General features: G+C 44.3%; 1 long non-coding RNA gene across 4 annotated transcripts in view; it reads right to left on the bottom strand.

Moving 5' to 3' along the window:
* LOC121032855 (uncharacterized) overlaps window positions 1-22,578 on the bottom strand; it is a 72,850-nt gene that overhangs the window by 32,999 nt on the left and 17,273 nt on the right. For 3 of the 4 annotated variants that reach the window (XR_005791554.1, XR_005791555.1, XR_005791553.1), the window contains exon 2: window positions 14,118-14,344. This is a non-coding gene — a long non-coding RNA (uncharacterized LOC121032855). Of the gene's footprint in view, window positions 1-7,818; window positions 7,899-14,117; window positions 14,345-22,578 lie in introns of all 4 variants that reach the window. The other variant, XR_005791556.1, reaches the window with a different exon arrangement.

Below are 22,578 nucleotides of genomic sequence, written 5' to 3'. Positions count from 1 at the left end.
ACAGTCACTCTTCTCATTGAACACGCTCTGAGAACACATTCTGGAGCTTTCCTGGGACGGCTCATTCCTCTCTGTACCCTCTTCCAGGTTGAAGACATCAGGGTTACTCTACACATGGTTCAGAGCGGATAATCAAAATATGCTGATCTTATTGGGAAAATATTAAGGTCCTACAGAAAGGTATAATTTCAAAGACCAAGAACTGATAGATGATGCATTTTCATTTTTATTTTCCTTAAATGTTCATTTATGTTCGAGACAGACAGAGGGGGACGGAGACAGAGAGAAAGAGAGTGTGAGTGGGGGAGGGGGGACAGAGGATCTGAAGGGGGCTCTGCAGAGAGACCCATGTGGGGCTTGAACTCACCAACCGCGAGACCATGACGAGAGTCGAAGTCGAATGCTCAACTGACTGAGCCACTCATGCACCCCTAGATCATGGATTTTTAAAAAATGATTTCTGGTGTCATGCCTGGGTGGCTCAGTCACTTAAGGATGTGACACTTGGTTTCGGCTCAGATCATGATGTCATGGTTCTCGAGATCGACCCCAAGTCGGGCTCTGCGCTGAGAGCACGGAGCCTGCTTGGGATTCTCTCTCTCTCTCTCTCTCTCTCTCTCTCTCTCCCTCTCTCTGCCCCTCCCCCACCCACATGCACGCTCCCTCTCTCCAAATAAATAAATAAACTTTAAAAAGAAATGATTTCCTTCAGCCAGGTCACAATCTCGCGGTCTGGGAGTTCGAGCCCCGCGTCGGGCTCTGGGCTGATGGCTCAGAGCCTGGAGCCTGTTTCCGATTCTGTGTCTCCCTCTCTCTCTGCCCCTCCCCTGTTCATGCTCTGTCTCTCTCTGTCCCAAAAATAAATAAATGTTGAAAAAAAAAAAATTAAAAAAAATAAATAAATAAATAAAAAGAAATGATTTCTTCCTAGTTTAAATATGTGTAACCAAACTCTTTTTCCCAGCTCCTAGGACTAGACTCTGTCTACTGCCCTTAGGGTGCCCTACTTTAGGTTTACAAATTGGAACACACACAAGCTTGGTTTCCTGTTTCTCCAGCAGGATTTGGAAAATATGTTGATGCAGCTTAAAAAGCACACGCCATAACTCAGAAGCTGAGGTCGACTAGCTTTAGGTAGATTAAAATATTGTTTGCAAGAACTTAAGGCTATAGATGTGGGTTCTCACTGGCTACATCCTAGAATCACCTGGGGAGCTTAAAAACACACACCCACGTCCAGACCTACCCCAGAATGAATTGAATCAGGTTCCCTGGAAGTGAGGCCTGAGAATTTTTATTTTTAAAAACTCCCTGGGTGTCTCTAGTGCACAGCCAGGATTGAGACGCACCGCCCTAAAAAGCCCAGCTGTGAGTCACAACAGCTGGCTGTCACCCGGCCTCATTTTCAGGACTTGCTAGTTCTTTAGGGGACATGCAGGGAGTTAACAGGAGTCAGCTCAGGCTCCCATAGCAAAGTTGCACAGGGTTGGCGGCCTAAGCCACACAGACTTAACTTTCTCACAGCTGTGAGGCAACAAGTCTGGGATGAAGGCGTGGGCAGGGTTAGTGTCCTCTGAGGCCTCTCTCCGTGGCTGGCAGACCGCCGCCTCCCCACCGAGTCCTCACGTGGTCCCTCTGCGTGTGCATGCCTGCTTCTCTGTGTCTCGATTTCCACCAGAAGGACTGGATTGGGGCCTCACCTTATGCCCGTTTTAAGTTAATCACCTCTTTAAAGGTCCTATCTCTAAATACAGTTACACCCTGAGGTACCAGAGCTTAGAATTTCAACACGGGAAATACAACACCACCCATATAACAGGTGTGAGAGGAGACTCCCAAAGTCTCCGAGAAACACTGCAAATCACCGTAGCCACAAAACTGACACTTTGTCCTGTTTCCGTCGTAATTAAACGCATGACGTAACATAGGAAAAAGGAAGATTGTTGCCCTTACGGCCCCCAAGATGATAAAAACTTGAACATGTCCTATAAAACTTAATTTTTTTTAAAGAAAAGGGGGCAGAGGGGAAGTTTTATCTTTGACTTTTGTAGTAGTAGCATTTATAGGTGTAACATAAACTTTGTGAATATGATGATCATGTGAAACATTGTTCTTTTCCCCTCATGAACAGATAATAACAAACATGAGTATAAATAAGTACAATAAACATAAATGTAACAGTCACATAAGCCAACTGTCTAAGTTTGATCATCTTGTTAATCTTCGCGGCATTTTCCGACCAAGCACCTGTCGTGGTTTTTATTTGGCAGACCGGTCCTTTCGAAGTCTGACACCCTTGCATTTTGAAAATGAAGAAAAAGCATGGTTTTCTTTCTCCAAATGCTTTTGTGTCGGAGACTTTTTGCAGTTCTGGAGGTTCCAGTGATATTTACCTGAGGAAGGGGCCTCCCTGGCCAGAGCCGCCGAAACCTTACCTAAGACCGCGAGCATCTCAAGCGCTGTGTGAACCAACACATGCCTTTCTCTTGGTTCGCAGAATGAATCTCATGCAGCAAGAGAGCTTTACTGCCACTGCCTTTTGGTTTGTCTCCTTCCTAACTGGGGTTTTCTGGCTGTTTCTATCTGTGTTTCTGAATCAACTCTGGTCCCAGTTGTGGTTTGAGCATGGGCAAGAATTTATACCCTATCGATGACTGAAGGGGAGGCAATCTAGGCTTCTGGTGATCTCTGTCACGTGGCAAATAACAGAGGCCTGGGTTTACCTATCTTTTTTCTCTGTCTTTTGTTTGTCTGACCTGGGGATGCGGATATCTTCTACTTTTGAAATGTGAATACAAAAATCCTATAAAATGAGGAGAGACGTGCTGTAGAAATAGTTTAGACTATGGACTGATTGGATATAGAAAGAAGTGTCCTCAGGGCCTGGGCGAGGATGTACCTAATGCAATGAGCCGGGTTTCTTGAGCCCCAGCTGAAGGCTGACTGGGGCCCAAAGGGGACAAAGGCCTATCTACCTCTCCCTGTCATTCTCTGGGGGGAGCAGGCCTCTGGCTAGTCATTAGCCAGCAATTTCCCCTTCAGTGAGATCCTATCATTCAAGAAACTTTCTGTGCCAACTGGAAAAGCAAACAACCTTCTGAGATATATAGTGTCTGGACTTATGAGCTGTTGTGTTCTTTTCTTTTCTTTTTTTTTTTTTCTCCAGCTGAGGTTATAAAACTGAAGCCACTAAATTCTTTCTTTCTTTCTTTCTTTCTTTCTTTCTTTCTTTCTTTCTTTCTTTCTTTCTTTCTTTCTTTCCCTTCCTTCCTTCCTTCCTTCCTTCCTTCCTTCCTTCCTTCCTTCCTTTCTCTTTCTTTTTTAAATAAGCTCCACACCCAACATGGGGCTTGAACTCACGGCCCTGAGATCAAAAGTGGCATACTTGGGGCACCTGGGTGGCTCAGTTGATTAGGCGTCTGACTTCGGCTCAGGTCATGATCTCACAATTCAGGACTTTGGGCCCTGCATGGGGTTCTGTGCGGACAGCTCAGAGCCTGGACCCTGCTTTGGATTCTGTGTCTCCCTCCCTCTCTCCCCTCTCCCCCTTTCTCTCTCTCTCTCTCTCTCTCAAATAAATAAATATTAAAAAAAAAAAAAAAGTGGCACACTCTACTGACTGAACCAGCCAGGTGCCTGCCCCCACTAGTACTTTTTGTATGTTAAAAAAAAGTTGTTCTCTCCATGCAAAAGGAAGGTAATTGTTTTGTTTAGCATGCTCTATATTTGCGGCTGCCCCCTCCCTTCCTGTCCCAAGTTTCATCTCCTTTTCCTCCACCCTCCCCACCCAAAACACTTGCGGAGGTTAATTGGTAAATAAAGATCTTTCACTTTGCGCACATTCCGTGGATAAACTAGTCAGAGCAAAGAGAGAAAATAATTACCAAATTACATTGTAAAGTTACTTGTATTTATCAAAGCATTTGTCTTGATTGGCATATAGAAATGCCCTTTGAAATTTAAAATAATAATTTTAAAGGTTTAAAATAAATTTAAAAGTAATTCCAGAAATGAGGAAAATCAAATTTTGATGTTTTCGAACAGACTTTTTTTGTGAGACAGAGAGAGAAAGAGAGTGAGTGTGCATGAGCAGGGGGAAAGCAGAGGGAGACAGAGACACAGACAGAATTGGAAGCAGGCTCCAGGCTCTGAGCTCGAACCCACAAACTGTGAGATCATGACCTGAGTCGAAGTCAGACGCTTAACCAACTGAGCCACCCTGGCGCACCTTAATGTTTTCAATGTGATGGTTCTTTAAGGAAAAAACTTCAAAAGTTTGATGAATCTATACCTGAGAGGAATGAAAAAGTTTAACTCTCAGATAAATTAATAGCCTTGGTTATGGTTTACAAGATAAAAAGCAAAGAAATGCTAAGGGATTTCAACAAAATTTGAAGAATTTTCAATACTTAGTCTCTAAATATAAGTGTTTATAAAGTATAAATCTATGGAAAAGTCTAAGAAATAGTCTTATTCAGGGTGAGAATTTTTATTCAAAGCAATTATATTTCTTCCTGATTTTATCACAATACAAAAACCAATATTCTAGTTTATACAAAACTTATTTATAAAAATTTAAAGCTACTATAGATATTTCATACATTGTGTGTGTATGTGTGTGTATAATCCCTACTTTTTAAAGTTTTTATTTATTTATTTTGAGAGAGAGTGCATGTGTGAGTGGGGGAGGGGAAGAGAGAGAAGGGGAGACAGAATCCCAAGCAGGCTCTGAGCTGACAGCACGGAACCTGATTCGGAGCTTGAAATCATGAAACTGCCTGATCAAGACCTGAGCTAAAATCAAGACTTGGATGCTTAACCCACTCACCCACCCAGGTGCCCCGAAATCCCTACTTTTTAAAGTGAAGTGAGGGGCGCCTGGGTGGCGCAGTCGGTTAAGCGTCCGACTTCAGCCAGGTCACGATCTCATGGTCCGTGAGTTCGAGCCCCGCGTTGGGCTCTGGGCTGATGGCTCAGAGCCTGGAGCCTGTTTCCGATTCTGTGTCTCCCTCTCTCTCTGCCCCTCCCCTGTTCATGCTCTGTCTCTCTCTGTCCCAAAAATAAATAAACGTTGAAAAAAAATTTTTTTTTAAATAAAAATATAAAAAAAATAAAGTGAAGTGACGGGACGCCTGGGTGGCTCAGTCGATTAAGCGTCTGACTTCGGCTCAGGTCATGATCTCGCGGTCCGTGAATTCGAGCTCCGCATCGGGCTCTGTGCTGACCGCTCAGACCCTGGAACCTGTTTCAGATTCTGTGTCTCCCTCTCTCTCTGACCCTCCCCCGTTCATGCTCTGTCTCACTCTGTCTCAAAAATAAATAAACGTTAAAAAAAAAATAAAAAAAAAATAAAGTGAAGTGAAATTCATGTAACATAAAACTAACCATTTTGAAGCATACAAGTTGGGGCGTTTAGTACATTCACAATGTCGGACAACCACCAACCTCTACCTAATTTCAAACGAGATGGTGTTTTCATCACCCAAAAAGCAGACTTCATCCCATTAAGAAGTCACTCCCGATTCCTCCCCGTCCCTAAGCCCCTGGAAACCACCAATATGCTTTCTGTATCTATGGATTTAATTGTTCTGGGTATTTCATACAAATGAAGTCATACAATATTTGACTTTTTGTGTCTGGCTTATTTCATTTAGCATAATGTCTTGAGGTTCATCCATGACGTAGCACTTATCAAAAGTGTGTTCATGTCTACAGCCAAATAATATTCTGTTGTATGTATATATCACTTTCTTTATCCACTTTTCCATGATGGACACTTGTGTTGTTTCTACATTTTGGCTATTGTAAATATTACTCCTGTCAATATGTATGTACAGGCATTTGTTTCGATACCTGTTTTTAGTTCTTTTGTGTGTATACCCAGGAATGGAATTGCTGGGTCATATGGTAATTCTATGTTTAACTTGCTTGGGAACTATCAAGCTGTTTTCCACAGTGGCTGCACCATTTTACATCCTCACCAATTAACTTTAAGACTTTGAACTAATAGTAAATCAAGGTATTAGTACATATGTTGCACACCAGAAAATACTAGTTTTACTGTACTCTTGGCATCACTGAGCAGGTTAAAATGGATGTATAAATTGATTAGTTTAAGAATCTTTTTATGGGTGCCTGGCTGGCTTAGTCGGTAGAGCACGTGATTCTTGTTCTCACGGTTTAAGTTTGAGCTCCACACTTAAAAACAAAGTCTTTGAAAAAAAAAAAGAATCATTTTAAAGATGCATTTGATTGCAGAGAGATATATACGCAAGATGATGGATGTATTCTATTTGTTTTGTTTTAAATAAAATTGTCTGGTTGTGCCAGAACATGAAAGAAGGTAATAGAAGGCAATTTGAGGCTATGTTGCAAATATAGAAAAAAAGAAAAGAGAATTTAAGAGCCTGGGCTTATATGCCTGCATATAGTGAATGTGAAATGAACAGAGAAATATGTTAAAAATTTTTGCAAAAATGGCTCTGTGATAATTGATTTATTCATAAGGTGGAAAGAGGCTTGTGCCTCCTTTACCACGAACTGCTATATGGAAGGTAATCAGAAAGAGTAAAGTAAGAATTTGGCGCTCTCTCTCTCTCTGTTAACATCGTGAATTGATCCTCGGGTAGCTAGAATGCTCCTAAAAAAGCAAAGAAAGCAAAACAAGAAGAGTTCAAGGTATTCTGTGCCCAGATATCAGCGGTTCCCTCTCTTCCTAAAATGCTCTGTAAACTGGTTGTTTTTGCCACACTTTTAAATCTACTTTAACAAAATGTCTTTAGTTTTGCAATAGAGTGTCAAATAATCATTTTTAGGTATTGCTGTGCTTCCTTTAAATATTACCTGAAAACATGTCTTGTCCTCAGGGCGTCTATGACTAATGCTCTTTTCATGTTTCCTTTAACTGTTTTTGACACTGCTTTTCCCAAATCTGAGACCCCAAATCAGAACTCCAAAACTGTGAAGATTTCTATTATACTTATGTTATCTTTGGAGTTTCCCAGATGTCCACTGGGTACCACAAAGAGTTGATCTCTCACCTTTTTTAAGAAGGAGATAGTACTGGGACGCCTGGGTGGCTCAGTCAGTTAAGCGTCTGAGACTTGGACCCAGGTCACGACCTCACGGTTTGTGAGTTGAAGCCCCACAATGGACTCTCTGCTGTGAGCACAGAGACCCGCTTCGGCTTTGGATCCTCGATCTCCCTCCCTCCGCCCCTCCCCGTCTTTCTCTGCCCCTCCCCCATGCACTCTCCCTCTTTCTCTCAAAAAATAAATGTTAAAAAAAAAGAGGGAGATAGAAGAAATAATCCGGTAATCTCTAGTTTTAATACACTCAACACTATGATGTCCACAATATGAATAAGCAGCAAGTCAAAAAGCTAAACCCCTCCGTATTAATTATATATAAATAGAAGGTATGAATCTAAATGTTTCAGTAATTATGCAATTTATGTCAGAAACATCCTTATGTACACACACAAATATGGGCACAAAAACAATACACAGGTTAACTTTTAAGAGACATCTTGATATTCTACATAAACGTTCTTTGTTATACAAACAATTTTCTCCATAAATACTTGTCAACTGATGAGAGAATACACTTTATGGGATAAACTAAAGACGCCAGAGATTTGACAATGTCCTTACTGTTTGTAATGTTTTCTTATCCTCAGCATAAGGATCAACTAAATCCTCATTAAACTGAACGTTTACTGCACCTCAATAGAGTTCTGTTTCTTTGCATTCTGAAATATCATACGGTCATAGTAAATTTGACGGTCATAATAAATTAACTAGCGCCTTAGGGTCTTACCATCCACGGAGCGTTTTCTGCGTTTCCCTTCCACTCGCCTAAAAGTTGCCGCTACAAGAGCAGGTCAGAAATGGAGTCTTCTGAAAGAAATATCAAACGAGCTTCAGGAAAGTCCTGAACAGGTCCTGGGGGACAGTTGAAACTAGGAAGGATGAGACCCCCAGACACAGGCTCCCTTTTATAAGATGACCCCTTCACCACTCTCTGTGAGACTGTCAGGAGACCAAATCGGGACTGCCAGAACATTCCCTTCCAAAAGCAAAGGACTTCATGCAAATAATCTGTTTAGTCTGAGAGCAACAAAACACACTGTAATTCCCTGGAACTAAATGAACAGAATGAGGTGATTTAACGGCGGCCGGTCTTCCGTTTTACATGTACACGTGAGGAAAAACTCTTTCCTTTATTCTTACTTCAGCCCTGATCCTCATGAACAGGTTACACTTGTTACAAACTGGTCTCAAATCTTTTACAAACGGCAACTGGTGCCCGCTGAACCCTCAGGATTCAGGATGGGAGGAGGAAATGGTATGAGAGAGCTTAATGCAGTAAATCAATAAATCATGAGGGAAAACTTAAGAATGACAATTCTGTAAAAGTAAGAAGACAAAGCAATAGCAACAGGGGTTAAATAAATATTATTCAAAGTGCCTTCACGAAGTTCCTTCTCTCTCTGTAACCATGGCAGTCTTTTACACAGGTTTAATAACGATGTGTTCTTTTTCCATTGGGGATACAATTGGATAGATCAAATCAAATCTATACTACGATCATGCCAGAAATCTCATCTAATTAAGTAGGATAAGCCCAAGGAGTGCCCTGGACATATGGAACAAGGCTTTCAGTGTCCTCCCACAAACCTGTTCTGCAGCCTGCTCTGTGGCTTACAGAGCCCCTGCCTCAAAGGCAGGCCAGGAACATTGACAAACAAGGGGATTTGGAGAGAAAAGAAGAGACCCAGATACACCGTGAGGAATGATTTTATGTGTCACTTCTCTGGGTCACAGGTGCCCAGATATTCGGTAAACATCATTTCTGGATACATATGGGAGGGTGTTTCCAGATGAGATTACCGAGTAAAGCAGATTGCTCTCCCCCACGTGGGTTGGCCTCATCCCCGCTGAGGGCCTGAACAGAACAAAAAGACAGAGGAAGGGACAAATCCCCCCTCTCTGCCTGACTGCTTAGGCTGTGACACCAGTCTTTTGCCCCCACGTTGGGACTTACACCATCAGAACCTCCTGGTTCTCGGACCTTGGGAATCAGGCACCATCTGCTTTCCTGGGTCTCCAGCTTGCGGAGAGCAGATTATGGGCCTTCCCGGCATCCATTATCATGTGAGCCAATTCCTTATAATAAATCTATATATGTATGTATGTATGTATGTATGTATGTATGTATGTATGCTTGTTTGTATCTATCTATCTATCTATCTATCTATCTATCTATCTCCTGTTGGTTCTGTTTCTCTGGAGAACCTTGACTAACACATACATCCAGAAGTTAAAGGTACCGTGGGCAAAGCCTCGTAGAAGTGAATTTGATGGTTCTTGGCTCCTGATCTCAGTGGACAAACTGACAAGAAAAATAAAGTATTTCTGAGACAGGAGCATCTGGCTGGCTCAGTGGGTATAGCAGGCAACTCTTGACCTTGGGGTTGTAAGTTCGAGCCCCACATTAGGTGTAGACATTACTTAAAAGTAAAAATCTTTAAAAAAATACTTCTAAGACATAAAACTTATACCGCTCGGGGCTTTATAAGGCCTCCAGAGAGAAGTAATTCTTAAACTTTAATATCACGTGGCTCTGGTTCTTTTAATGTCCAGAGGGTCTTTGTGTATTAAACATTCATTACTCCTATGAAAATAAAGTCATCGAATTAAAGAAAACATCATATTAATGATACTGAATCAGAAAATCATGAAGCGTCATAGGTGGTCAAATCTGCACCTTTGGGGCAGGAACTTGAACGAACAAAGGAGGGACTCCAGGGCAAACCTGGTTTTTTTCTCTGCTCCATTCTGATCAAGGATATGACATACCAGGTCAGGAAACAGAAAAAACAAAAAGAAAGAAAGAATTTTCACCCTGAGATAAAGCAAAAATAATAGTGCCACTCTGTCTCTGTCTGGTCCGCGAGATAATAAAGACTGGAGCAGTTCCTGACAAACCTGAACTCCCTAAACAAGATGCAGCTTTGTGCCTGACTTTCACGATGCCAATGCATGAGGATATGACAGGCGTGTGAAAAAGTTACTTTTTTCCCACCATGGAGAAAAGAATAGAAGTTTGCCCAATTTGTGAGCCTGTGGTTTTCCTCTTTTATTTGGTTTTCTACCTGGTGGGGGGGGGGGGGGGAGGCGCTCAGTCTTTTTGAAGTCTGCTTCCCTTCACCTCTTTCCAATGTAACTGTTTCTCATTTCTGCTTTCTAAATGTTTTTATCTGTTGGCTTACCAACACCTGAAGAAGATCACCACATTTCAGTAGCCCGGCACTCCCCTAGGTGAACGTTCCTCTCTCATTTGGGGCATTTTTTCACGAGGCACCATGGCTGTCTGCGTCAGGATAGGGGGGCTGCCCAGAGGCAGCGAAGCCACGGGCTTGAGTGGCCACCTCAGCCGAGGGCTAGTTATCTATGTGGGGCCGTGGCCTGTAGGGCAAGGGCTATGTGAAAGAAGAGATGTTTACTTTACAGTTGCCAAATTAAGGGGACCCTCTGAGCAGGGTGCTTAGGGACATGGCACTTCTCAACGTGCAGCATCTGTGAACTTGGCTCTGGGCGTCTATTCATCTCACTCCATTTCCATAAACTCCTGTCCCAGTTGCGTTCAGGAAGCACAGCCCCTGGTCCCCTGGAACGTGCTAAAGCAGAAAAGGAGAAAACTGCACTGCTCTTCTTGGTCAGCTTAATGGTGAGAAGCTTCAGATTCTCTAGAAAACGAGAGAGATTCAATTGTGTGAGGTCACCAGGTCACGATGTCCCCGGGAACACTGCTATTCAGAGCGAAACATCCTTCTCAGAGGGGTCCTTAAAGTTTAATAACATCAGTCAGGTGCATCAAGACCCTGTGAGCACACGATCCCAGAAAGAGCCTCTGTCTGCTGTTACGGAGGAGCTCCTGCTTCCCCGGGTGCCGTTTTAGATCATCAAAGGTGACATTGAACGCTGTCTCCTAAGTTTCAATCGCAGCCTTAACCACCCTGTGATTTAGCCAATGGCAGTTCTGTGACTCTTTGTGAACAAAAGGCCACCTTCCCACAGCTGGAGGAAATGTGTATACCCCGCAAGAAGAAGCAGAGAAGCACACAGAGTAAAAAAAAAAATATGCACCATAAACAGTGTTTGTTTAGTTGCTGTGGCACGACACCGGACTGTGTTCCAGTTATTTTTATGCAGAACATTTTAGCTGAAAGAATTTACACATGGCATCTGCCCTCTTGACACATCGCAGCAACCTCAGTCAAAGTGGAATAAGTACCAAAGCGCGGCAGACGCACGTCCTTCAAACGGCTGCCCACCAGAAGCTCCCTCAGGGATGAATCTCAGATAACGGGGAGGGAGGGACAAAGGCAGACACAATGAGCATCGACTGCCAAGATTCCATTTACATAAAGCCTGAGAAGAGCAGAACGAATCTCTGATGGTAGAAATCACGAGTGACATTACTGACCTGGAGCACCCAGGTGAAAAAAAATGGTGGTTGTTCACAGGGGTATTTGCATATGCAAAAATTCATCCAGTTTTACTGCATGTGACTTTACTGGATGTTATGGTCTGAATGTGCCCCCCTCCCCATTCGTATGTTGAAGTCCTAACCCCCAGGTATGATGGCGTTAGGAGGTGGGGCTTTCGGAAGGTGGTTAGGATAGGATGAGGTCCTGAGGGTGGAGCCCTCACAAAGGGGATCAGTCCACTTATAAAAGGGACCCCACAGAACTCACCAGCCCTTCCACCATGTAAGGATACAGAGAAAAGGCTCTGGCTATGAACCTAAAAGAGGGCCTTCACCAGAACACAACCACGCTTGCGCCCTGATCTTAGACTTCCAAGCCTCCAGAAGTGTCGGCCGTAAAGTTCCGTTCTTTAAAAATTTTTTTTTCAACGTTTTTTATTTATTTTTGGGACAGAGAGAAACAGAGCATGAACGGGGGAGGGGCAGAGAGAGAGGGAGACACAGAATCGGAAATAGGCTCCAGGCTCCGAGCCATCAGCCCAGAGCCCGACGCGGGGCTCGAACTCACGGACCGCGAGATCGTGACCTGGCTGAAGTCGGACGCTTAACCGACTGCGCCACCCAGGCGCCCCTAAAGTTCCGTTCTTTATAAGCCACCCAATCCATGGTATTTTGTTGTACTGGACTCAACGGTCTAATACAACAATTATAGGCAGGGCAAACACGTTGTGTAGAATTTACACCTCAATTTCTGCAGGTTTTAAAAGACTTACTGTCAACATACAGGAGCTCTCACGTTGGAGCCAAGAAGACCACTCTCCACCCACAAGGGCAAGTGTCAGACACCATTCTCCCCCCGCCCCCCCACCTCTCTGAAGTGGCCCAGTGTGGCCCAACATCACTTATTTCCCCTACAGGAGAGCGACTGTCCCACTGGACCACATAGAAATGCGGGCGTAGAGGCGGGGTGCACACTTCTCTCCAAGCTCACCCAGCCGGAGACAGCAGCGCCACCGCCACTCAGATGGTCAACGTGGTCTGCGTCTCCTTGCGGCCTTGGTCTCCCTGCGGCCTTGGTCTCCCTCACCGTTCCCACTTGGACACAAAGGCCCCCCCGCCCGGTACAGGCCCAGCTGCAGACCACTCACTGTCGCTGACTCTGCCGCACCCCCCAGGGCAAGCCCCACCCATTCTGTTGTCTGTTTTATTCAGTTCATTTTCCTTTCTTCTTCATAATATCTGTGTGCTAATTGGCGCCCGGTTCATGAGTCACTGAGTGTGATGAGGCCTGAAGTGTAACAGGAATGCAAAACCCTTGAGCCAAATCATGACCAGCATCTGACCTCAGCTCTCCCCGCTTACCCCCCGCGTGCTGAGAGCTAACTGCTTCGCCCCATCTCTCCCACCCGCCCCGCCAGGGAGGTGACTCATGCTCTCCAATTTGATTTGTGTTTTCCGTTATTGGGTTTCAGTCTATGTAGACAGAACAGTGTGGGGATGCTGGCAGCCCGTTAGGCATTGCCATTGGGAAGCTTAAGCAGGAAAGAGGTAACTTTGAAGATGTCCTTTGCCGAGCTTAGAATCTGCAAAGGTATAATGGAGGATGAGCACTACTATAGATTTTCACTCTGGTGTGGTGACATTTTAAATGGGAGCAGAGGAGGGGCGCCTGGGTGGCGCAGTCGGTTAAGCGTCCGACTTCGGCCAGGTCACAATCTCACGGTCTGTGAGTTCGAGCCCCGCGTCGGGCTCTGGGCTGATGGCTCGGAGCCTGGAGCCTGTTTCCGATTCTGTGTCTCCCTCTCTCTCTGCCCCTCCCCCGTTCATGCACTGTCTCTCTCTGTCCCAAAAATAAATAAACGTAAATAAATAAATAAATAAATAATAAAAAAAAATAAATGGGAGCAGAGGACTTTTTGCCATTGGTTTCCTTCTACTGGCAAGATCCTTTGCAATGTCCCGGAGACCTGAGGGATATAATCGCCTGCGTTTTCTTTTTCCCTCTTACTACAGACCATTAGCAAAGACAGTCTCTGCATTTGCACTCCCAGCAGACCAGACCGTGTTCTCTGAAGCCTGATGTGTGCCTTCAGAGTGCGGGCACTGGGCATGAGTTTCAAAATCATAGTTCTCTCTCCAAACAATTGTTCATGTCTCTTCTCAGTCAGAGAATACAGAGAGACTTTTCTCTCATGAAACCCAGGTTTAAACTAAAATCCAAACATCAAGGAAATGCTACTAATTTTTTAACTACCTAAATAGAATAGCTTTCTGCATCCACTTTAATTCGCCCATAGGCTCCACAGGGTCAAGCACACTATTCTTTATAACCACAAACGTGGTTGGCTTTTTTTTTTTTTTTTTTACAACATGATTGACATTATTTTAGTGCATCAGTCCTTTTGGCATCTTTGAAAACTGGAGCAAAATATATTCCCATCTCACAGGTAAAGAAAACAAAAGTCAAGGTCATTTAAGCAAATTCATGTCTGAGAAAGCATTTTAGAACCAAGAACTTGTATTTCCAATTCATGTCATCATTTCTTAAGTTTTAGCAAATTCTGTGGTTTCTTTATGCATTTTATCCATTTTTTCCCCATCAACATTTTAGGAGTGTCACTCACCATGCTTGTCAGAGGGGCAGTGATCCTCTTGGAAGCCCAGGGCTCCTGGGGGTGGGCCTCAAGATTCCTGAAGATAAACACCCTGCAACGGTTCAGGTTGACTGCTTCTATGGCGACCGGCCCCTGGTGTTCCAGAGACGGTGGTTCCATTGCATTCAGCAAAACCCTCAATGGTTCTGTGCTTTAGGCTCTCCTCAACGCCATAAGCCAATTCTTTCTGCATTTACCTACGATCCAAGAAAATGTAGGACTCATGACATTTACTGTCTCTGCTGTATATGGTTAAACATGGAAGACACGGAGCATTTGCTTGGACACACACAAATATTTACTTCAACTGGAGGATGGCTGCTGAGTTCCCCCAAACATTCTCTCATGGTGAAGCGCCAAAAAGGCTTGCAAATGTGACATCCTCAATGACAGTAGTCTCAATGACTGTAGCCTCAATGACTGTAGTCTCATGACTGTAGTCTCAATGATAGTATCTCAATGGTTTCAAGCATGAGATACCCCCTCTCATAAAGGAGGAACTTACTCAACACTGCTTGGAGACGGCATTGTCTTGAACCCTCTTTCTCAAGCAGAGAAGGGCCCACACACTGAGATTCTGTGAAGAGAGAGACTGAAATTCTATCAGCTAGAAAGTAGGCCAGAGAACTAGTCTGATTCCCAAATCCTTTTTTAACTCGTCAGTTGGTTCCAAGACATTACCTACCGCCATTCCGATCACTAATCGGAGTGCTTTCTTCTATACAACAAATGAACTAAAACTCATGAGGTGGTTTCATTTCCTTTAAAGTCTGCTCATTAGGAAGAAGTACCAGCCCTGAAGCTTATTAAAATCAGAGTGTGGGCTGCTTATAACCTGGGGCTAAGTCAGTTCACTGTAAGAGAACTCAATCTGCATTTTCTCCCAGCCTCCCGGGATTCCCCTTACCTCCTCTGAGGAGCTTGAGCTGTCTCCACTCCTTGGCTAGAAGCCTCCTTACATTACCCCGCGAGCTTATCAAACCCAGGAGGAGGGCGGGGCAGGATTTTCATCCCCGGGCCTGGGAAGTGTCCCATTGTGCATTCTCCCCAGTCTTAGCAAAACCTGGCTCCTTTTACTGCGTGGAGGCCATTTCTTAAATACAAACAGTTCTCCACTGGTGAAAAGTTCGACTTTAAAGTAATTGTTAGAAATACAGGATGCATCCCCACTGTCCCCCTCCAAAACAATAGCGGCCCTGGATCCAAAAAATTGTTATTCCTACAACTAGACAGCTCTGATCCACTGCTACTGCCATGAGAACCATTAAGAGGCAGAAAGATAAATCGTTTGAACTTTTAGAGACTGTGTTTACAGGAATGACAAGCAGGCCACTTGGAGCAGTTGATCTCAGGGGAGAGGCATTGATTAGGAATAACCTGCCTGCACGGTCAATGGCTTGACTGGTCTAAATCATCCTCACTCACACTGAAGAGAAGTATTCACTCTCGACTGCCATATTGTAAGGAAATGGGGACCTCGCATGCATCCACATGGGCCACATAGGTGAGACTCTCCCTTCACAGTCCACCTGAGTCATGGCCAAAGGCCTGTAGTCCCCAGGTGAGATTCCACCGACAGTTCACGTGAGTCGTGGCCAAAAGCCTATAGTCGCCTTAGGACGCTTGTGAGGGGTGCTCTATGGCCCCTGCCCCTCCCCGCCTTGTCTTGAAGCAGTTTCTCAGAGCCTCCCAGCTTCTGAAGAGCTGTGAGGCTTCTTTCCTCACCCCTCAGAATCGAGCTGCAGACCAAAAACCTGCTAAGCTGCTATCTAAGGCTGGCCCCTCAGCGACAAGGTGACTCATTATGGACATTTTATTTTGGTGTCATCCTCTTTTGCACGTGGGATTATGTCCATGGGGAGCTGGCACTTTCGTTATTTTCCTTTCACTATCTATGTAACCAATAAACCATCTACATCCAGGACTATTTCATTGTATCTCTACCAGTCCAATCGGTCAGGCTTTGGCCTTGACCTTGCCTTGTCTTGTGTGGACTTGTCACATATTAGTTATTTATAATTCATTTGGGTAACAAGGAATTCCTTTGGGAAAAAAACAAAACAAAACAACCCAGGACCACTGTTATTAACTTTTCTGGGAGGAAGGGGAGTAGTGCATAGCCCCTCTGAGAATGTGTTAAAAGACAGGAACACTTATCCTCAGAAAAATACACCTGCACAAACATTTGTATACATTCATTGGAAGTGGATATCCTGCACGGACCTCAGGCAAAACCCACTGTTCTAAGGGGATTAAGGTCCTATCAATCACCCATGTTGTGAAATGAGGCTGGTCTCCTCATATTTATTGAGGGCCCCCCTAAGCAGACACAATGTGAAGCACTCAGGATGTAATTATGGGCAAACACTGACTTCATGGAGCATGTAACTAGTCAGTCTAATGCGGAAGACAGACATGAATCATACAGTTGCGGACACAAATGTAAAATGCAACTGAAGGGGCTCATTCGACTCTTGATCTCAGGTTCATGAGTTTGAGCCCCATGTTGGGTGTAGAGATTACTAAAAAAAGTAAATAAATAAGCTTAAATAAAAAATAAATGAAATGCAACTGCGGTGAGTAAAATTAAAGGCACGTGGTGACATGATGACATGTTTATAGGAGGGTTCAACCTGGCCAAGGAGATCAGAGACACATCCCTTGAGAAAATGAGGCTTTAGTTGAGAGATCAAGAACGGCAAAAATCAGGGTCGCCTGGGTGGCGCAGTCGGTTAAGCGTCCGACTTCAGCCAGGTCACGATCTCGCGGTCCGTGAGTTCGAGCCCCGCGTCGGGCTCTGGGCTGATGGCTCAGAGCCTTGGAGCCTGTTTCCGATTCTGTGTCTCCCCCTCTCTCTGCCCCTCCCCCGTTCATGCTCTGTCTCTCTCTGTCCCAAAAATAAATAAACGTTGAAAAAAAACATTAAAAAAAAAAAATCAAAGCGGGCAACATGTGTCAAGGCCCTGTGTCACATGACAGTAGGAAGTCTGAGGGCTGAAGGAAGCCAGTGTGGCTGGGATACAGAGTAAGGACGACATGGATATAATGAGGCAGCAGAAATGACTAAGGCCCCCTTAGGGCCTTCAAAACCTCAATAAAGAGCTTTGACTATGCCTTAAGAAAAATGAGAAGATACTAAATTGGGGGCAGTGGAGTGGGAGTGCGGGGGGTGGGGGACAGTGTGACAAGATGTGATTTGTGTTTCAAACTGTGACTGTGGTGTGGAGAACAGACTAGAATGGAAGAGACATGGGACGTCCTCTCAGAGCAGTAGGATGGGAGACAGGTGCAAGACTAGGGATCTGGAAGGCGGGGGCAGATTTGAGTTATTTAGGAGAGAAAATTGGCAGGACTTAGCTGAGACATGCTGGGTAGGTCTGAGCACTTTGGGTGGAGAGGGAAATTAGTAACTGAAGCATGGACCACTCCGAGCTCTGGTCCCAGGAGAGGCGCCAAAGCAGAATACCAAGAGTCCAGGAAGAAATGAACTCCTTTACCGCTTTTAGAGCAAGATCAGCCTTGGAGAGATTTCATAATGACTGAAGTTTGCACGTGCTTCTGTTCTAACCTGCCCAGCCACTCTTCATTTAATGGAACCTGTTCTCATTTCGCATGGGCTCTAGATTCTAGACTTAGAAAGAAACAGATGGCCCAACCTAACACCTTTATTTTCAGCTGAGGTTCAGAGGTGAAAATATTGCCCAAGACTTTTGACGTTCTTGTTTTTTTTTTTTTTTTAATTTTTTTTTTCAACGTTTATTTATTTTTGGGACAGAGAGAGACAGAGCATGAACAGGGGAGGGGCAGAGAGAGAGGGAGACACAGAATAGGAAACAGGCTCCAGGCTCTGAGCCATCAGCCCAGAGCCCGACGTGGGGCTCGAACTCACGGACACGGACCGCGAGATCGTGACCTGGCTGAAGTCGGACGCTTAACCGACTGCGCCACCCAGGCGCCCCTTGACGTTCTTGTTTTAAATGAACAATAAATGTACTCCCAAAAATGTGTCCTGTTGCACACCAATCCCACGAGATACTCTCCAAATGTTTGGTAACATAAACTTGCAGACTACAGTCCTCTTTTGGATATTCATCAGCTCATTAGCATATTAAAGACTCAGAGCCGTCCCGCAGCCAAGAAACTTCTAAATCTATGTTACCCGAAGTGAACTTTCTTATCCTAATACCTGCTAAGGTGCGCACCTTAGGAAACCCATTTTCAGACCTATACTATTATTTCTATATTCCAACCACATTATGGCCTGTAGAAGTTTCTGGGCCTGTCATCCTTTCTGGCATTCTTCCTTGATTCTTGGTCTCGAGTTCTCAAGCTGCCTTATGGCCGCTACTTTAGAATCTGACCTAGAGCTGTGTCCTCCCCTCAAATGCTGCATGCTGCCCAGTCACCCAACTGCTCTTTGGTTGCTTTCAAATCAGAAGTCTGTTGCCTCAGCACAGCCAATACCAGCAGTAACGGAAGGAAAGCAATCTGCATAAACTAATTCACACTAACATATGAATAGTGACTAATAGCTTGCAACATTCTTCTCTTACCCCAGACAATCTCTCCTCATGGTGGTCTTTAGTGAACCAACACATCTAGGGCACACCAGGGGAAGGGATTTCAGGGCAAAGGAGCCACCATATAAGACACCAGCTCTGGTACTTAATCTCCTCTAAATGATTTCTCGGCTCCAAAAATCTCCATTTCATCTGTGCTTGAAAGCATAGGATCTATAAAATTCCAAGTTTTCCCATTATTGAGTCCCTCGCTATGCCGGGAACGCCAATCTGTGTGAGTAGCACAGAAAAGAACTGTTCGTGTTCCTCAAGTCACGTTGTCTGTGGGGAGGAAGGCCACGGGGAACAGGGCTCGTGGTGCAAGACTGCTTAGGAAGCAGACACTCGTGAACACATCTTGTTGTGGCGTGCATAGTTTTATGAAGCCTTTGAAACACTACGGAAAGATAAAAAATGATATTTGTGAAGCGGTACCTAATACAAAGGGTAATATCATCTTGTCCAGAGTCTCTTTGTATCTGGGATGAGGCGAGCAGTGTTATAGTGTTATCTTCGCTTGTTACTAGTGTTTTGGCTGAGTGCATTGGCCTGCATTGATCACGTCCCTCACTGGAGTCCTTAACACATTGCTGCCTCTTTTCACTTTGTTCAGCTTTTTTTTTTCATTGCTCAAGCCTGTCAAGGATGCTACCCAGCATAATCAGCTTATGTAGGTTTCTTGGGGCTTCCTTTTGGTCCAGCTGGGTTTAAAAGAGCTACAGGGTGTTGCGGAGCTTACATGGTACCCTTTGCTGCAAAGAACCCCTTGGATATTCTCTTGAAATTGGCTGGGGTGGAGGTCGGGGGCTGGGGGGTATCAGGCACAGACCCACAACCTTCAGAAGCACCAGCGGGTAAACCAATGGCCTCTCCTCTGGGAAATGACTTACTCCAATTTCTCTCTGTCAGGAACTCTTGACCACCAAGCAGATTGTCTAGGACCCCTGTTGTTTATCTTAAGAACATTTCCTTCCCTGAATTGTTGGGCAATAGCTCTCAATCTCTCACTGTTCGCAGCTCCTTCTGTTCCTATAAGATTTTCTGACTTTTCAACCAACCCCCACCTTACCCTTCCACTCTAGTCTTGGATGCTCTGGTCTCAGTACCATTTGCTTCTAAGATTTCCCTCAGGGGCCACAGGCAAACCCCACTCCATCTCCTTGCTGTTTCTCTGCCTCTATCTCTACCTCTCTGTCTCTGTCTCTGTCTCTCTCTCTCTCTCTCTCTCTCTCACACACACACACACACACAGATACACACACATGACCAAGTCTCAGACCCCACCTTAGAAAACACTCCTAGAAATATTGCTAGTATCTGGCATAATTTAAGCAGAACAACAAGATGTAAAGCCTGACAGTGTTCCTGGAAACAGAAGATCTTATTATTGCCAACAGTTTGAAGTCTTCAAGCACTCACATTTTTCAAGCCACTTTGCCAAACAGCTTTATAGGACACAAGTCTGCATTATTTCAAGTCAGATTTTCAAAGTTCTTCATGAGAGGGGTTGCCTCTGGCCTGTGTCCAAACGGATGGGAAAATGCCAACAAAACACAGTGGAAAATATCTGTATAGCTTAGGTACTGAAGGGGAGACCAGGTTAATGAATGCCAGGTATAAATCATCCACACTAGCAATTTTATTGCTCTTTCCCCTGAGCTACAGTGCCTTAAACTTCTCCGGATTTGGCCTAAACAGAACATACCGAGCTTCATTAGTAGGTTGGAGCTGTAATGAGAAGAGCTGCCATTTTTGTATGAGGTGAGTGGTGCTGGCACTTGGTGCAGTATTAACATGTATAATTAGAAAACGCAGCCTGGGGGGAGAGGTCCAGTCCCAAAATAAGTACCATTCTAAAAACCAAAGCCTCAGAGGTCTTCTTAGTTCTGATTCTTTGCTCTTATCCTGTCTTCTCCGAAATGTAATATCATATCTTTCAGTACTCCACTCACATTGGTTCAAGCCTGAAAACAGTGGCTTCTGTTTCCATTTGGTCGATCGTGTTGGCAATTATGCACAGGGGGACAGCCATGGGAGTAAGGGATAGGGAATCCCATGACCCCTTTTGAGAGAAGAAAGTTGACTCGGGTATTTGACAGGAAGGGCACAAGGAAGGGTGGATTTGAGTATGAGAGGTTTGGTCCACTTATCCCTTCAATGCCTGGCATGACCCCCCATTCCCACCAGATTGGAGGGGGGAGCATATACTGGGCTGAACCAAGAAATAAAATACCCCAACCTCCCTCTAATCCTTTACCAGCTTACATTCCTGGCATCAAAGGTCATCAAGCATTTTTTCCATCCTTCTTCAAAACTGACTCTCTGTTCATTCATTCACACAACCACAGGGCCTAGGCAACAGGGGGAGGGGGGTGTGCAATACTGCAGAGAGCAAAGCCCTAAAATAAGAAGGGAAGCAGTATAAAGGTAACTCGTAAACCCTGACCTTCTCGATCTTAGTAAGCCAAGTCACTTAAAGGAAATTTCCAGGGCCCTCGATTTGACGTATAGGTATGGGTTATCATAGGTAACCTAAGACCTATCTTAGATTGGTCTTAAGAATAGCGATAGTTATAAAAGGAGGGAACTGGACCAGGTAATTGTTGATCTTTCCAACTCTGTCATGTTCCGATTCTCAGGAATTTTTAAGATTGGAGTCCAGACTTTTCAAAAGCTTGGAAACAAAATAGGAAGGCAAGCTAGGCAAAAGCCCTAGGAGGTAAGCAAGTCTATAGTTCACAGAGAGGCCACTGAAAACAGAGGACTTACTGGCTCTCCCATGACTTCATCTGGTCTAAGATAATGTAACCAGGTATATCTAGGTGTGGCTAGTTGCCAAGATCGCCTCAGCGTTCCCTGCCTCTTGGTATTCACATGTTGTATACGCTCCTCCCACACTGACCGGGAGGTCTGTGTATACCCAACAGGTCTGTATACCCAACAGGATGTTGCACAACTGGTGATCTGCAGAACCGATTTTATGCTAGATTAGAAAAGACATGGTATCTTCTGTCCCTCTGCTGAATCACTTGCTTTGAACCCAGCTGCCATGTCAACAGGACCCTCAAGGACTCTCTTTTTTTAAATGTTTATTTATTTATTTTGAGAGAGAGAGAGAGAGAGAGAGAGAGAGATCACTAGCAGTTGAAGAAAGGGTGATGTATTCACCTTTTTTTTTTTTTTTTTAATCCATGATTAATGTCATGGGTACATTTTCACAACCAGCTCTTTAAATAATGTTCTAGGAACCTGGAAGAGGAGCTGAGCTCCCCCAAAGCCATTCTTTAGCACCATCCCTGGTCTGCACCTCTTGGCTGTATCAGGTAATCAGCTGTACAAAGAAAACAAAACAAAAACAAAACAAAAACAAAACTCTAGAAAACTATCCATCCAAAATTGTTGCCATTCAGTTTGACTCCTAAAGTCTTCTGAAATGGTGTTAATAAAACATTTTAAAATAACGGCTTACTTCACCTCTTTAGCCAATGCTGTTTTGAAAATTTTGAAGTATTTACAAATATCCATTCCAGCATACTCACAGGCATGTTAATGTTATCTCTGCAGTATTGTTGAATTAATTTACTCATTGGGACGCATCTAGTTTCTAAAGGTTCCATGGGCTTGCCCAAAGGTACTGAGTGTTAACTGATACTTGTGCAAATAGCAGAGAGACAAAAAACAAAAACCAACTATGCCCATGTTGAGTTTGGTGTTGTCTGGACTTCAAAGTCACCCAGAGTTCTGGCATCAGCCCCACAAGTAATTTTCCCAAACACAGACCAAGGAACTTCCCCCAAAAGACTGAACTTCAAATGGAAAAATAAATACGGAAAATAAGAAGAGGAAACGTTGTAGTCCCCAGCCCCAAAGAG

The sequence above is a fragment of the Herpailurus yagouaroundi genome, unplaced genomic scaffold (assembly GCF_014898765.1).
Source record: "Herpailurus yagouaroundi ecotype Mexico unplaced genomic scaffold, PumYag 142, whole genome shotgun sequence".
NCBI classification, from domain to species: domain Eukaryota; kingdom Metazoa; phylum Chordata; class Mammalia; order Carnivora; family Felidae; genus Herpailurus; species Herpailurus yagouaroundi.
This window is presented reverse-complemented; position numbering and strand designations above follow the sequence as displayed.